This window comes from Arachis stenosperma, chromosome 3, assembly GCF_014773155.1.
Source record: "Arachis stenosperma cultivar V10309 chromosome 3, arast.V10309.gnm1.PFL2, whole genome shotgun sequence".
Classification (NCBI taxonomy): Eukaryota; Viridiplantae; Streptophyta; class Magnoliopsida; order Fabales; family Fabaceae; genus Arachis; species Arachis stenosperma.
The window spans coordinates 50,331,533-50,346,437 of NC_080379.1; the positions used below are offsets into that span (position 1 = coordinate 50,331,533).

A 14,905-nucleotide genomic window follows, 5' to 3' on the forward strand; every position below is an offset into this window, starting at 1 on the left:
GCTAAGCTTTTGAGGAGGAAAGAACTTGGCTAAGAAAGTCGTGACCAGCTTATCCCAAGAGTTCAGGCTATCTCTAGGTTGAGAGTCCAACCATGTTCTAGCTCTGTCTCTTACAGCAAAAGGGAAAAGCATAAGCTTATAGACCTCAGTATCAACTCCATTGGTCTTAATAGTATCACAAATTTGCAAGAATTCAGTTAAGAACTGAAAAGGATATTCTGATGGAAGTCCATGAAACTTGCAAATTTGTTGCATCAGAGAAACTAATTGAGGCTTTAGCTCAAAATTGTTTGCTCCAATGGCAGGGATTGAGATGATTCTTCCATGGAGGTTGGAATTTGGTGCAGTAAAGTCACCAAGCATCTTCCTTGCACCTCCACCATTGTTATTGGGTTTGGCTATCTCTACTTTTTTTTCGAAAATTTCAGTAAAGTCCTCTTCAGAGTGTTGTATTTTAGCTTCTCTTAGCTTCCTCTTTAGAGTCCTTTCAGGTTCGGGATCTGTTTCAACAAGAATGTCCTTGTCCTTGCTCCTGCTCATATGAAAAAGAAGAGAACAGAAAAGAAGAGGAATCCTCTATGTCATAGTATAGAGATTCCTTTATGTGAGTAGAAGAAGAAAAGAATAGAAGAAGAAAAATTTGAACACAAAGAGAGAAGAAAAGAGGGTTCAAATTATGAGTAGAAGAGAAGTGTTAGTAGAAAAACAAATAAATAGAAGGAGATGAGAGAAAGAGAGAGAGAATTTGAATATTAAAAGAAGAGAGAGGAAAAATATTTTTATTTTTATTTTATTTATGATGTTAGTTTCGAAAATTAGGAGAAGAAATAGAATAAAATTAAAATTTAAAACAATTAGTTAAATAAAAAAGATTTTTGAAAAAAAAGGGAAGGTGGTTTTCAAAAATTAGAGAGAGAAAATTAGTTAGGTGGTTTTGAAAAAGATAAGAAGTTAGAAAAGATTTTGAAATTAAAGTTTGAAAAAGATATGATTTGAAAAAGATTTGGTTAGAAAAAGATATGATTGAAAAAGATATGATTGAAATTTATTTTGAAAAAGATTTGAAAAAGAAATTTAGAAAGATTTGATTTTGAAAATTAAAGTTAATGACTTAACTAACAAGAAACTAAAAGATATGATTCTGGAATTTAAACATTGAACCTTTCTTAACAAGAAAGTAACGAACTTCAAATTTTTGAATCAATCACATTAATTGTTAGTAAAGTTTTCAAAAATTATGAAATAAAATTCAGAAAAAGATTTCGAAAAACAATTTTTAAAATTTTTGAAAAACAAAGGAAAAAATGAAAAAGATTTGATTTTTGAAAAGTTTTGAAAAGATAATATTTTTAAAAATTGAAATCTTGACTTGACTAATAAGAAACAACTTATTTAAAAAATTTTGACTAAGTCAACCCAAAGATTTTGAAATTTATGAGAGAGATAAGGAAAAGATATTTTTTATTTTTTTTGAATTTTTAATGATGAGAGAGAAAAACACAAAAATTACTCACAACTTGAAAATTTTGGATCAAACCCAATGATGCATGCAAGAGCACTATGAATGTCAAGATGAACACCAAGAACACTTTGAAGATCATGATGAACATTAAGAACTTATTTTTGAAAAATTTTCAAGAAAAGAAAAACATGCAAGACACTAAACTTAGAGATTTTTCATGTTTAGACATTAATAATTCAAAAATGCATATGAAAATAACAAAAGACACAAAACAATAAAATATGAAGATCAAACAAGAAGACTTATCAAGAACAACTTGAAGATCATGAAGAATGCAATGCATGAATTTTCAAAAAATGCACAAATTTTTAAAACATGCGATTGACACCAAACTTAAAATTTAACTCAGGACTCAAACAAAAAACACAAAATATTTTTGATTTTATGATTTTATAATTTTTTTGGATTTTTTTAAATTATTTTTTAGAAAAACGAAAAAAAAAAGAAGAAAAATTTTTTGAAAGATTTTTGAAAACTTTTTGAAAGTAAAATAAGAAGAAAATTACCTAATCTGAGCAACAAGACGAACCGTCAGTTGTCCAAACTCGAATAATCCCCGGCAACGGCGCCAAAAATTTGGTGCACGAAATTGTGATATCAATGGCGCCAACAACTTGGTACGCATAATTGTAATAGCACTTTTTTTCACAACTTCGCACAACTAACCAACAAGTGCACTTGGTCGTCCAAGTAATAAACCTTACGTGAGTAAGGGTCGATCCCATGGAGATTGTCGGCTTAAAGCAAGCTATGGTCACCTTGTAAATCTCAGTCAGACGTATTCAAATGGTAATAGAGTTTTAAAAATTAAGAGAAAAATAAACGTAAAATAAAGATAGAGATACTTATGTAAATCATTGGTGGGAATTTCAGATGAGTGTATGGAGATGCTTTATCCCTCTTGAATCTCTGCTTTCCTACAGCCTTCATCCAATCTTTCATACTCCTTTCCATGGCAAGCTGTATGTAGGGCATCACCGTTGTCAATGGCTACTTCCCATCCTCTCAGTGAAAAAGGTCCTCTACGATTTCCCGCATGGCTAATCAGCTGTTGGTTCTCGATCGTGTAGGAATAGGATTTACTATCCTTTTGCGTCTGTCACCACGCCCTACAGTCGCGAGTTTGAAGCTCGTCACAATCATCCCATCCTAGATCCTACTCGGAATACCACAGACAAGGTTTAGACTTTCCGGATCTCAAGAATGCTGCCAATGGATTCTAGCTTATACCACGAAGACTCTGATCTCACGGAATGGAAGGCTCTATTGTCAGGAGAGGCAACCATGCGTCGTGGACCAAGAATCCAAGAGATACACACTTTAGCTTTCGCAGGTAGAACAGAAGTGTTTGTCAGGAACACGTTCATAAGTGAGAATAGTGATGAGTGTCACGGATCATCACATTCATCAGATTGAAGTGCAAATGAATATCTTAGAATAAGAATAAGCATGAATTGAATAGAAACCAGTAGTAATTGCATTAATACTCGAGGAACAGCAGAGCTCCACACCCTTAATCTATGGTGTGTAGAAACTCCACCGTTGTAAATACATAAGTGATAAAGGTCCAGGCATGGCCGTGAGGCCAGCCCCCAATGTCTAAGACCGCATAAACTGATCAAATATAGATGCCAAGATGAAAATACAATAGTAAAAAGTCCTATTTATACTAGACTAGTCACTAGGGGTACAGAGATGAGTAATTGATACAGAAATCCACTTTCGGACCCACTTGGTGTGTGCTTGGGCTGAGCATTAAAGCTTTCACATGTAGAGGTCTTCCTTGGAGTTAAACACCAGTTTGTAGCTTGTTTCTGGTATTTGACTCTGCTTTGCAACTTGTTTCTGGCGTTTGACGCCAGAATAGGGCAGAAAGCTAACATTAAACGCCAGTTTGCGTCATCTAAACTCGAGAAAAGTAAGAACTATTATATATTGCTGGAAAGCCCTGGATGTCTACTTTCCAACGCAACTAAAAGCGCGCCATTTGAACTCCGATAGCTCCAAAATTTCTATTTCGAGTGCAGGGAGGTCAGAATCCAACAGCATCAGCAGTCCTTTGTCAGCTTCTGAATCATATTTTTGCTCAGGTCCCTCAATTTTAGCCAGAAAATACCTGAAATCATAGAAAAACATACAAACTCATACTAAAGTCCAGAAATGTGAATTTTTCTTAAAAACTAATAAAATATACTAAAAACTAACTAAATCATACTAAAAACTATGTAAAAATAATGCCAAAAAGCGTATAAATTATCCGCTCATCAGTTACCTCAGAGACAAAGTTGTGGGTTTTGTAGAGCTCGACACCGTGGTCGTGGCTGCAAACAGTGCATCAATCGAAACTCCGGATCAAAAGTTATGATCAATGGAAGATTGAGGCAAATAGGAGCAAGTGTTTCTTGTTTCCCCCTTCCCCTTTCTATGTTTCACCATGTGTGTGTTTGAGGAGGGAGAGAGTGCTAAACTCTCTTTAATGAATGAGGGTTTAGCTGGGCCCTTAGGCCCAACTTGGGTCCGGTTGGCCCGATTTGGCCCGTTCGGCCCAATCTTAGGCTGATTTCTTTAAAATTGGTGCCAAAATTCTCGTTTTGATTTTCTCTATCATATTAAACCATAAAAATCTCATTTCTCACTTTCTAGAATATATTTTAATTTATGGGTTAATTAGCCATTAATTAACCGGATTTTACATTCTACCCACCTCAATCGGAATTTTGCCCACAAAATTCGAATCCAGTTACCTGAAAATAGGTGAGGGTAGTCTGTCCCCATTTCTAATTCAAGTTCTTCGGGGTGCTTCTCCATTCTGACTTGATCTCCATTCTGACATCATTTCCTATCCTTTTTGAATTGAACTGGTTCAAATTGTTATAGCACCTCAGATGGCCCATCATCCTCAAGATAAACTCATTTAGGTTGATCACTCTTCTCTTATCAATTGCCAAAGTTGTTCCCAATAATACACAACTTTCTCTTTTAAACTCTCTAGGCTCACTCCATTAGTCTACATAACTTTTATGTCGGCTTGCGTAGTTAGAACCTTAACTCGATTTTTGCTTAATCTTTCCTCATCGTTTTCGGTTATCAGTTCAGCACTTAAGACGCTTGATTTCCTTGTTTAACATGCTTCAACATTCTTAGTAGCTCTTTATCTTCTTACTGTACTTCTCAAACTCTCGGCCTTACAACTCCTCAAAATTCGCAACTGATTCGGTCTGATACCTCTAGCTGCTGCCTCGACATCCAGCTTTAGACTACAACATTACTTAACGGTTCCTTCTCCTTAATCATTCTCTAACAACACTCAGGATCTTTTTACTAAGGGTGCTTGTCACCACTTTACGATGTTACCTCCACGTGCATCCAAACCCCTTCGATATTGCACTGCAGTAGTTTCAAATGGTTTCTGAGGTTCAAGTGTCGTGAGTACTGGTATCGAGATTAATCTTCCTCTCAAGACTTGAAAGTTTGCTTTGCCTTCAGGCATCCACACACACGGTGTATCCTAGAGTGTTAATGTAACTTCAGGCAATACGGTAGGCAAGAATTAAGGCTCTAAAATTCCTTTTGATATCGCACACATACACATTTCATCTCCCGCGTTTAGGAATCTCGCTCTAAGGGACCAATATCTCGATGGCTACAACTAGAAGTTATACGTGATACTAATTTAGACATCGAATCGATTCTTAAATAGATATTAAGCTCGAAAGATAAACGATCAATACGAACGGTGTTCACGAGAAGTCAGAAAGATGTCTTGTATAGTAATTAAACAAAAGTGGCAGGTGAATAACGAAATACACAAGGAGAAGAGTTCAAGGTGCATCTCAAGAAAAGGGTTCAAATTAAAACTGTGATAAGGAGAACAAGGCATATCAAATTAAGCAAGTCTCAGCTAATGTCAAAGAGGATGCAAGTTTGTAAAAAGGAGCAACTTCACGCGTAGCACGCCCCCAAGATTCAAGGATTTAGATAATTATACCGAGATAAGTTCAGGCTCATTCTGGAAAAATGAGATTCATATAAGAAAAAGGTAGTATTAGAAGGAGAATCAATTCATTAAGAATGCCAAGAAGCCTGTGAAATATTTGCAATAATCCACTGATATTTTGTATGGCTAATTGATTAAGAATTGATGAAGTTGGGAATTGTGGGCGATAGCGAGTATGTTTGATTATGATCAGATTGATTCTAGTTGGTTTGATGGCATTGTAGGGGTTGAATTTTTTGATTGATTACAATGAAAGTTGACTGCATGTGAGTTTGGAACAAGTACGCGATTGTATCTCTATGTGTGGTTAAAATGTGCAGCTAAGGCGTAGAAGTGTTGAGTAAATTGAAAGAATAAGCAATTCTAAAAGCTGAAAGAGCTTTTATAAGTGGATGAAAATGTGAACTAAGGATTAGGAATAAGAGTGATACCGAATAGTCAACTATGGTATTGAAATGGGCTTGAGCAATGATTATGGGAACATTTGGATTACTAAGTTGGGTTGTAATCATGGTACATGAACAATTTGACAAAATTGATATTGCGATTGGTTGTTATAGGGAATTGTGATAGGTTGATAATTGAAAGTTTTCCGTCTGTTAATTCGTTGAAAATTCAAGTTGGAATTTATAATGGAATTCCCAATGTAAGTTATAAAAGAAAGGCTAAGTTGGGTCATGCAGATTCCGTTGGCACACTCCCCCTCGCATAAAGCCATTTGCTGTTCTCTTCCTTTTTCACTAGCATACCCGGTCTCCTCAAAGGAAAACACTTAGTCGGACATTTTTCTATTCTAATACTCCTTTCAACTTGATCCTAGGTTCTACTGATTATAATAGTGTCTTCGGTTGCGGTACAATAAAAACTGATCCGGCTTCTGGCACTAAGTCTATCGCAAACTCACTTTATCTCCAAGATGGAGGTTCTGGACACCTTCAGGATTGTCTCGAAAACTCTTCCACAATAGCTGGTGCACGAATTTGTGATTATCAACAATGGCGCCAAAGACTTGGAGCTCTCAAATGTGAATCACACTTTGTCACAACTTCGTACAACTAACCAGCAAGTGCACTAGGTCGTCCAAGTAATACCTTACGTGAGTAAGGGTCGATTCCATGGAGATTGTTGGTATGAAGCAAGCTATGGTCATCTTGTAAATCTCAGTCAGGCGGATTCTAATGGTTATAATGGTTTTTGAATATAAAGCTAAATAAAGCATAAAATAGAGAAAGAGATACTTATGTAATTCATTGGTTGGAATTTCAGATAAGCACATGAAGATACTGTGTTCCTTCTGAATCTCTGCTTTCTTACTGCTTTCATCTAATCATTCTTACTCCTTTCCATGGCAAGCTGTATGTTGGGTTTCACTGATGTCAATGGCTACCTTCCATCCTCTCAGTGAGAATGGTCCAAATGCTCTTTCACAGCATAGCTAATCATCTGTGGGTTCTCGATCATGTCGGAATAGAATCCAGTGATTCTTTTGCATCTGTCACTACGCCCAACACTCGCGAGTTTGAAGCTCATCACAGTCATCCCATCTCATATCCTACTCGAAATACCACAGACAAGATTTAGACTTTCCGGATCTTAGGAATGGCTGCCAATAATTCTAGCTTATACCACGAAGATTCTGATTAAGGAATCCAAGAGATACATGCTCGATCTAAGGTAGAACGGAAGTGGTTGTCAGGCACGCGTTCATAGGTGAGAATGATGATGAGTGTCACGGATCATCACATTCATCATGTTGAAGTGCAGCAAATATCTTAGAATAAGAATAAACTAAATTGAATAGAAGAATAATAGTAATTGCATTAATACTCGAGGAACAGCAGAGCTCCACACCTTAATCTGTGGTGTGTAGAAACTCCACCGTTGAAAATACATAAGAACATGGTCTAGGCATGGCCGAATGGCCAGCCCCCATGAAGGTCTAAAATCGCATATACTGATTAAAGATCCATCCAAAGACAAGACGCTAGTACAATAGTAAAAAGTTCTATTTATACTAAACTAGCCACTAGGGTTTACAGAAATAAGTCTAAGTGCAGAAATCCATTTTTGGGGCCCACTTTGGTGTGTGCTTGGGCTGAGCTTGAGCTTTACACGTGCAGAGACTTCTCTTGGGGTTAAACGCCAAGTTGTAACGTGTTTTTGGCATTTAACTCTGGTTTGTGACGTGTTTCTGGCATTTTACTCCAGAATGCAGCATGGAGCTGGTGTTGAACGCCAGTTTGCGTCATCTAAACTTGAATAAAGTGTGGACTATTATATATTACAGGAAATCCCTAGATGTCTACTTTTCAACGCAATTAAGAGCGCACCATTTGGAGTTCTGTAGCTCCAGAAAATTCATCTCGAGTGCAGAGAGGTCAGAATCTAATACTATCAGCAGTCCTTTTTCAGCTTGAATAAGATTTTTGCTCAGGTCCCTCAATTTCAGCCAGAAAATTCTTGAAATTATAGAAAAACACACAAACTTGTAGTAATGTTCAGAAATGTGAATTTTGCATAAAAACTAATAAAAACATCCCTAAAAGTAGCTAGATCCTACTAAAAACTACCTAAAAACAATGCCAAAAAGTGTATAAATTATCCACTCATCACAACACCAAACTTAAATTGTTGCTTGTCCCCAAGCAACTGAAAATAAAATAGGATAAAAAGAAGAGAATATACTATAAATCTCAAAATATCAATGAATATTAGTTCTAATTAGATGAGCGGCACTTGTAGCTTTTTGCTTCTGAACAGTTTTGGCATCTCACCTTATCCTTTGAAGTTTAGAATGATTGGCATCCAAAGAAACTCAGAGTTCAGATAGTGTTATTAATTCTCCTAGTTAAGTATGTTGATTCTTGAACACATCTACTTTTATGAGTCTTGGTCGTGGCCCTAAGCACTTTGTTTTCCAGTATTACCACCGGATACATAAATGCCACAGACACATGACTGTGTGAACCTTTTTAGATTGTGACTCAGCTTTGCTAAAGTCCCCAGTTAGAGGTGTCCAGAGCTCTTAAGCACACTCTTTTTGCTTTGGATCACGACTTTAACCACTCTGTCACAAGCTTTTCACTTGGACCTGCATGCCACAAGCACATGGTTAGGGACAGCTTAACTTAGCCGCTTAGGCCTGGATTTTATTTCCTTGGGCCCTCCTATCCATTGATGCTCAAATCCTTGGAACCTTTTTACCCTTGCCTTTTGGTTTTAAGGGCTATTGGTTTTTTCTGCTTGCTTTTTCTTTTTCTTTCTTTTTTTTTCTTTGCCTTTTTTTTTCACTGCTTTTTCTTGCTTCAAGAATCAATTTCATGATTTTTCAGATCATCAATAACATTTCTCTTTTTCATCATTCTTTCAAGAGCCAACAATTTTAACATTCACAAACAACAAGATCAAAAATATGCACTATTCAAGCATTCATTCAGAAAACAAAAAGTATTGTCACCACATCAATATAATTAAACTGATTTCAAGGATGAATTCGAAACTCATGTACTTCTTGTTCTTTTGTATTAAAAATATTTTTCATTTAAGAAAGGTGAAGGATTCATGGAATTATTCATAGCCTTAAGACATAGTTACTAAATACTAATGATAATGTAGTAAAGACACAAACATAGACAAACATGAAGCTCAAAAACCGAAAAACAGAGATATAAGAACAAGGAAGTTAAGGAATGAGTCCACCTTAGTGATGGTGGCACCTTCTTCTTGAAAGACCAATGGTATTCTTGAGCTCCTCTATGTCTCTTCCTTGCCTTTGTTGCTCCTCCCTCATAGCTCATTGATCTTCTCTAATCTCATTGAGAATGATGGAGTATTCTTGGTGTTCCACCCTTAATTGGTTCATGTCATGACTCAATCTTTCTAGAGAAGTGTTGATTTGTTCCCAATAGTTGTTTGGAGGAAAATGCATCCCTTGAGGCATCTCAGGAATTTTTTGATGATGAGCTTCCTCATGCGTCTCTTGAGATCCATGAATGGACTCTCTTGTTTGCTCCATCCTTTTCTTAGTGATGGGCTTGTCCTCTTCAATGAGGATGTCTTCTTCTATGACAACTCCAGCTAAGTAGCATAGATGGCAAATGAGATGAGAAAAAGCTAGCCTTGCCAAGGTGGAGGGCTTTTTGGCTACTTTGTAGAGTTCTAGAGAGATGACTTCATGAACTTCTACTTCCTCTCCAATCATGATGCTATGGATCATGATGGCCCGATCCACAGTTACTTCGGATCAGTTGCTAGTAGGAATGATGGAGCGTTGGATGAACTCCAACCATCTTCTACCCACAAGCGTAAGGTCCAGTCTTCTTAATTGAACCGGATTGCCTCTTGAGTTTCTTTTCCATTGAGCTCCTTCCACACATATGTCCATGAGGACTTGGTCCAATCTTTGATCAAAGTTGACCCTTCTAGTGTAGGGGCGTGCATCTTCTTGCATCATAGGCAAGTTGAATGCCAAACTCACATTTTTCGGACTGAAATCTAAGCATTTCCCCCGAACCATTGTAAGATAATTCTTTGAATTTGGGTTCATACTTTGATCATGGTTCCTAGTGATCCATGCATTGGCATAGAACTCTTGAACCATTAAGATTTCGACTTGTTGAATGGGATTGGTAAGAACTTCCCAACCTCTTTTTAGGATCTCATGTCGGATCTCTGGATACTCATTTTTCTTGAACATGAAAGGGACCTCAGGGATCACCTTCTTCTTGGCCATAAATTCATAGAAGTGGTCTTGATGGACCTTTGAGATGAATCTCTCCATCTCCTATGACTCGGAGGTGGAAGCTTTTGTCTTCTCTTTCCTCTTTCTAGAGGTTTCTCCGGCCTTAGATTCCATAAATGGTTATGGAAAAATAAAAAAGCTATGCTTTTACCACACCAAACTTAGAATGTTGCTCACCCTCGAGCAAAAGAAGAAAGAATAGAAGAAGAAGAAGAAGATATGGAGGAGATGGAGGGAGGTTTAGGTTTGTGTTGTGTGAAAATGAAGAAGGATGGAGAGGTTTATATAGTTGAGGGAGAGGGGTAGGGTTCGGTCATGAAGGGTGGGTTTCGGTGGGAAAGAGATTTTGAATTTGAAGGTAGGTGGGGTTTATGGGGAAGAGAGGATGGATGTGAGTAGTGAGGAGGTGATGGGGAAGAGTGATTGAGGTGATTGGTGAATGATGTTTGGGGAAAAGTGTTATGAAAAGGTGTGAGAGAGAGGGAGAAGGTAGGTGGGGATCCTGTGAGGTCTACAGATCCTGAGGTGAACCTGTGGGGTCCACAGATCCTGAGGTGTCAAGGATTTCTCATCCATGCACCCTTTAGGCGTGTAAAATGCCTTCTATATGCAATCCTGGCGTTTAACGCCAGACTGATGCCTGTTTCTGGCATTAAATGCCAGCTCTATGCTTGTTTCTAGCTTTAAACGCCACTTTGCTGCTTGTTTCTGGCGTTTAACGCCAGCTTTCCTCAAGGTGCAATCCTAGCGTTTAAACGCCAGACTGCTGCCTGTTTCTGGCGTTTAACACTAGCTTCATGCTCTGTTCTGGCGTTAAACGCCAGCTAGATGCTCCTTATTGGCGTTTAAAAGCCAGTAAGCTCTTCCTCCAGGGTGTGCTGTTTCTTCTGCTATTTTTGATTCTGTTTTTAATTTTTGCAATTGTTTTGTGACTCCACATGATCATAAACCTAATAAAACATAAAAGAACAACAGAAATATAGATAAATAAAAATTGGGTTACCTCCCAATAAGCGCTTCTTTAATGTCAATAGCTTGACAATGAGCCCTCATGGAGCTTCACAGATGTTCAAAGCATTGTTGGGACCTTCCAAAACCAAACTTAAAGTTTGAATGTGGGGGTTCAACACCAAACTTAGAGTTTGGTTGTGGCCTCCCAACACCAAACTTAGAGTTTGACTGTGGGGGCTTTGTTGACTCTGTATTGAGAGAAGCTTATCGTGCCTCTTTTCCATGGTTGCAGAGGAAGATCCTTGAGCTTTAAACACAAGGTAGTCCCCGTTCACTTGAAGGACTAGCTCTCCTCTGTCAACATCAATCACAGGTCCTGTTGTGACTAGGAAGGGTCTTCCAAGAATGATGGATTCATTCTCATCCTTCCCAATGTCTAAGATTATGAAATCAGCAGGGATGTAAAAGCCTTTAACCTTCACTAACACGTCCTCTACCAATCCATAAGCTTATTTTATTGACTTGTCTGCCATCTCTAATGAGATTTTTGCAGCTTGTACCTCAAAGATCCCTAGTTTCTCCATTACAGAGAGTGGCATAAGATTTATACCTGACCCCAGGACACACGAGCCTTCTCAAAGGTCATGGTGCCTATGGTACATGGTATTAAGAATTTACCAGGATCTTGTTTCTTTTGAGGTAAAGTTTGCTAAACTCATGTATTTAGTTCACTAATGAACAAGGGAGGTTCATCTTCCCAAGTCTCATTACCAAACAACTTGGCATTCAACTTCATGATGGCTCCTAGATATTGAGCAACTTGCTCTTCAGTTACATCTTCATCCTCTTCAAAGAAAGAATAGTTCTCAGAGCTCATAAATGGCAGAAGGAAGTTTAATGGAATCTCTATGGTCTCTATATGAGCTTCAGATTCCTTTAGGTCCTCAATAGGGAACTCCCTTCTGTCTGGAGGACATCCCATGAGGTCTTCCTCATTGGGATTCACGTTCTCCCCTTACTCTTTGGATTCGACCATTTTGATCATATCAATAGCCTTGCACTCTCTTTTTAGATTCTCTTCTGTATTGCTTGGGAGAGTACTAGGAGGAGTTTCATTGATTTTCTTACTCAGCTGACCCACTTGTGCCTCCAAGTTTCTAATGGAGGACCTTGTTTCACTCATGAAACTTAAAGTGGCCTTAGATAGATCAGGGACTATATTTGCTAAGCTAGAGGAGCTCTGCTCAGAATTCTCTGTCTGTTGCTGAGAAGATGATGGAAAAGGCCTGCTATTGCTAAACCTGTTTCTTCCACCATTTTTATTATTGAAGCCTTGCTTCTGTGGATCCTTCCATGAAAAATTCAGATGATTTCTCCATGAAAGGTTATAGGTGTTGCCAAAGGCTTCACCCATGTAATTTACCCCTGCCATTGCAGGGTTCTCAGGATCATAAGCTTCTTCTTCAGAAGATGCTTTTTTAGTACTGTTGGATGCATTTTGTAATCCATTCAGACTCTGAGAAATCATGTTGACTTGCTGAGTCAACATTTTGTTCTGAGCCAATATGGCATTCAGAGCATCAATTTCAAGAACTTCCCTTTTTCTGAGGCATCCTATTACTCACAGGATTCCTCTCAGAGGTGTACATGAATTGGTTATTTGTAACCATGTCAATGAGTTCTTGAGCTTCTGCAGGCATTTTCTTTAGGTGAATGGATTCACCTGCAGAATGGTCCAGTGACATCTTAGAAAGCTCAGATAGACCATCATAGAATATATCTAAAATGGTCCACTCTGAAAGCATGCTAGAAGGACACTTTTTGGTCAACTGCTTGTATCTTTCCCAAGCTTCATAGAGGGATTCACCATCTTTTTGCTTGAAGGTCTGAACATCCACTCTAAGCTTGCTCAGCTTTTGAGGAGGAAAGAACTTGGCCAAGAAGGCCGTGACCAGCTTATCCCAAGAGTCCAGGCTATCTTTAGGTTGTGAGTCCAACCATGTTCTAGCTCTGTCTCTTACAGCAAAGGGAAAAAGCATGAGCTTGTAGACTTCAGGAAGTATCACAGATCTACAAGAATTCAGTTAAAAACTGATAGGGATCTTCTTATGGAAGTCCATGGAACTTGCAGTTCTGTTGCATCAGAGCAACTAGTTCAGGCTTCACCTCAAAATTGTTTGCTCCAATGGCAGGGATTGAGATGCTTCTTCCATAAAAATTGGAAGTAGGTGTAGTATAATCACCAAACATCCTTCTTGCGCCTCCAACATTGTTATTGGGTTCGGCCATGTCTTCTTTTTCGAGATTCTCTGTAAGGTTTTCTCTGGATTGTTGTGCTTTAGCTTCTCTTAGCTTCTTCTTCAGAGTCCTTTCAGGTTTAGGATCTGCTTCAATAAGAATGTCCTTGTCCTTGCTCCTGCTCATATGAAAAAGAAGATAACAGAAAAGAAGAGGAATCCTCTATGTCACAGTATAGAGATTTCTTTATGTGAGTAGAAGAAGAAAAGAATAGAAGAAGGAGAAGAGAAAAAATTCGAACACAGAGGAAGAGAGGGTTTGAATTTTTAGATGAAGAGAAATGTTAGTAAATGAATAAATAAATAGAAGAAGATGAGAGGGAGAGAATTTCGAAAATTATTTTTGAAAAAATAGTTAGTGATTTTCGAAAATTAAGAGAAGAAATAAAATTAAAATTAAAATTTGAAACAATTAGTTAATTAAAAGAATTTTGAAAAAAAAAGAGAAGGAATTTTCGAGAATTAGAGAAAGAAAAGTAGTTAGGTGGTTTTGAAAAAGATAAGAATTAGTAAAACAAACAAAAAGTCAATTAGTTAGTTGAAAAAGATTTGAAATTCAATTTTGAAAAGATAAGAAGTTAGAAAAGATGTTAAAATTATTTTTGAAAAAAATATCATTTGAAAAAGATATGGTTAAAAAGATATGATTGAAAAGATATTTTGAAAAAGAATTAAAGAGGAAATTAAAAAGATTTTATTTTTAAAATTAAAATTGATTACTTGACTAACATGAAACTAAAAGATATGATTCTAGAATTTAAAGATTGAACCTTTCTTAACAAGAAAGTAACAAACTTCAAATTTTTGAATCAGTCATATTAATTGTTAGCAAAGTTTTCGAAAATTTGAAATGAAATTAAGAAAAATATTTTAAAAAATATTTTTAAATTTTCGAAAATCATAAAAGAAAAATGAAAAAGATTTGATTTTTGAAAAAGTTTTGAAAAGATATGATTTTTTAAAATTGAAAATTTGACTTGACTTATAAGAAATAGCTAAGTTTTAAAAATTTTTGACTAAGTCAATTCAAATTTTCGAAATTTATGAGAGAAAAAAGGAAAAGATTTTTTTATTTTTTTTGAATTTTTAATGAGGAGAGAGAAAAACACAAATATGACCCAAAACATGAAAATTTTGGATCAAGATCACTAATGCATGCAAGAACACTATGAATGTCAAGATGAACACCAAGAACACTTTGAAGATCATGATGAACATCAAGATTTATTTTTGAAAAAATTTCAAGAAAACAAAAACATGCAAGACACCAAACTTAGAAATTTTTCATGTTTAGACACTATGAATGCAAAAATGCATATGAAAAATAACAAAAGACACAAAACAAGAAAATATGAAGATCAAACAAGAAGACTTACCAAGAACAACTTGAAGATCAT

At 36.8% G+C, this 14,905-nt stretch overlaps 1 non-coding gene across 1 annotated transcript; it reads left to right on the forward strand.

The window, feature by feature from the left end:
- The first annotated feature begins 13,014 nt into the window (after positions 1-13,014).
- LOC130971681 (small nucleolar RNA R71) lies at positions 13,015-13,118 on the forward strand. Its single transcript, XR_009082891.1, has one exon. It is a non-coding gene; the product is annotated as a small nucleolar RNA R71 (small nucleolar RNA).
- The last annotated feature ends 1,787 nt before the right edge of the window (positions 13,119-14,905 follow it).